The sequence below is a fragment of the Leuresthes tenuis genome, unplaced genomic scaffold (assembly GCF_036924035.1).
Source record: "Leuresthes tenuis unplaced genomic scaffold, fLeuTen1.0.hap1 SCAF_20, whole genome shotgun sequence".
Classification (NCBI taxonomy): Eukaryota; Metazoa; Chordata; class Actinopteri; order Atheriniformes; family Atherinopsidae; genus Leuresthes; species Leuresthes tenuis.
This window is the reverse complement of record NW_027325374.1, coordinates 26,502,746-26,505,494: the sequence shown is the minus strand read 5'-3', so window position 1 is coordinate 26,505,494 and position 2,749 is coordinate 26,502,746. Positions and strand designations below refer to the sequence as shown.

The following is a 2,749-nucleotide window of genomic DNA, read 5'->3' as shown; positions in this document are numbered from 1 at the left end:
AATCTAAAAAGAGAAGATGGGTTTTTAACAAAATCCACACAAGAGATGATTGAAACTGTACATACCTTTTATAGTAACATGTACAAAGAGAAACCAGTGCACTTGGAAACATCGGCAGAAATCTTAAAATTCGTTGACAAAACCGTAAAAGAGAATGCACACTTGACACAGAATTTTACTGCTTTAGAGTTAAAAAAATGCCTAACAGGTTTTAAGAGAAGTCGAGCTCCGGGTTTAGACGGGCTTCCTGCAGAATTCTATCTGACCTATTGGGACCTTTTATCATCAGACATTTTAGATGTTTTTAAAGATTTTGAAAAACTCGACCGACTGCCTGACAGTTTTAGAGTGGGAATAGTGACTCTACTTTATAAAAAAAATGATAAGACTGACCTAAAGAATTGGAGGCCCATCACACTTTTAAACTTTGACTGTAAACTTTTTAGCAAGGTTTTAGCGACACGGATGTCCTCTGTTTTAGAGGAGGTAATTCACCCAGACCAAGCTTGTGCCATCTCAGGGAGACAACTCACCGACAGCCTCGTACTGATTCGAGACATCATTGATTACGCTAGAGACAGAAACACCCGGCTTGTCATCTTAAATTTAGACTTTGAAAAAGCATTTGATCGGGTCTCGCATCAATATCTCTTTCAGGTGTTGCAGCCATCGAAAAGGGCCCGATTGTTCCTACTTGGTGAGCTTTGCTTGGTTGAGACGCTTGCCCCCCCCCCCCCCGCTCCTCGGCTGACCAAGTAGAAACAATCTATTCGATGGCTGCCTTGTCTTGTAAGGCGACTCTACTCAGAGAAGTCACTCTGCAAAGTAGCAAGATTTCTTTTGCACAGACAGAAAGGGCTTCACCCGCAAAGGTAAAGCCTGCCAATAATAGAAACAACTCATTAGTGCTGCTCTCCACGGAAGTCTTTAGTAAAAGGCGAAAGACTTGTATGTTATGAAGAGAAACCAGAGTACGATTATCCGTCACTGCGGGAGCAGGGCATCAGGCTAGTTGGTATAGCCACCTTCCCCATGGTGAGCTTTGCTTGGTTGAGACGCTTGCCCCCCCCCCCCTGCTCCTCGGCTGACCAAGTAGGAACAATCGGGCCCTATTCGATGGCTGCCTTGTCTTTTACTCTATGCAAAAGACAAGGCAGCAACAAAAACACCACGAGAATCCCGTATTGAGGCTTTGTTCTGACCGCTCATTCGGTGTCGCGTTTCTTTCAAGCAATTCTCCCGGTTAGCCGACACTCGGCTCGCTCCCATAGCCGTGTTAAAGTCTACTTCGCATTCACTCTCTTTTCTCAGCAGACTCTTGGGATTTTATCTATAAAATGAATTCCTTCACTCAAACTATGTTAAAACTGCTTTGTCGTTCATATTTACCATGTCTAGAAAGATTTAAACAAAAAAAACAACGTTGTACTTTGCAGTAAAAGAAAGAGCAAATCTAAAGTTTCAGGAATCCGAGAATAAGCTTACTTTCATGAGTGCTTCACGATTTCGGATTTTGCTATAAAATGAATTCCTTCACTCAAACTAAATTAAAACTGCTAAACCGCTAATCTGTTACATGTAAGGCAGATGTCAAATTCACCGAAATAGGATCTAAGGGTATTCGGCCAATCGAGCTGTAGCAGCTTCGGTAAAAGAGTATAAGTTGAAGAGTTTGTGAATAAAGGTGTGCGCACACATAGTGTGCTGTACGAAAATAGGCAGGGAGCAATGCCGGCTGGGGTATATGTTCTTGTATGTTGTCTGACTGTTTGATTTGAATGTGTTGTGTAAGTGTCCTGTTGAATGTTACATGTTTGGGCTTTGACACGCTTCACTGTGGTTGTTAACTGTGTGGTGTGTCCTGAAATGTTATATGTTTGGGCTGTGTGACATGCTTAATGCTTGTCAGTAGCTCCCCACTTATTCATATATAGCAACTGACAACATAAGAAGTCCGGACATACTTTGATAGTAGTTGTAGAAGTATCCTTATTGATAATAGATCACTAATTCATAGTGATAGAACAGTAGATGAACAGGTGCTTGCACATGTCTCACGAAAATAAAATGGGTGTATCATTGCTGATGGCAGAGCAATACTGCCAAACTTATGAGTTCTTGTGGCAAACTTGATTCAGTGTCTTGACGTGTATACGCTGTTTCGCTGACTTGATTGTCACAAGAAACAAAGTGTGTTTGATAAGATCCGACCATTTTATTACGGGAGGATCAGTATGTATGGATTCTGATGTGACTGATAAACCCATTCGTATCTTAAGCATAATCTAATACATGAGACAACGCCCTGGCACACGATAAAAAAAAAAAGAGAGAGAGCGGTTTTGTGTCCCCACAGTCCATAATGTAGAAAAGAGAGAAAAAAGCCTTTCTGATTTGGTGTGTGTGCTCATAGTGCAGAGTGTAGAGAAAAGAAAGCCGTTTTGGTGTCACGGGTGTTGTGACTTACACACACACATTTCTAAATTGAGAAAGGAAATTATTTTAGAGGAAGCACTAGAGTTTAGATCCCACATTTGTTGATAGGCATTCATTTATTTCTTCACTTCTGATGAAGTTTCAACAATAAACAACAAACTTTGTATTATGAGAAAGAACCAGAATCATTCTTCAGGAATCCGAAAATAAGCTCTATTTTATGAGTTATGCACGAATTCGGATTCTCCTATAAAACGAATTCCTTAACTCAAACCAAGTTAAGACTGCTTTGTCCTTCATATTTATTCATGTC

At 40.7% G+C, this 2,749-nt stretch overlaps 1 non-coding gene across 1 annotated transcript; it reads right to left on the bottom strand.

The window, feature by feature from the left end:
- Nucleotides 1–861: 861 nt before the first annotated feature.
- Nucleotides 862–975, bottom strand: LOC140279037 (U5 spliceosomal RNA). The gene has a single exon (XR_011909243.1). It is a non-coding gene; the product is annotated as a U5 spliceosomal RNA (small nuclear RNA).
- Between the last annotated feature and the right edge of the window lie 1,774 nt (nt 976–2,749).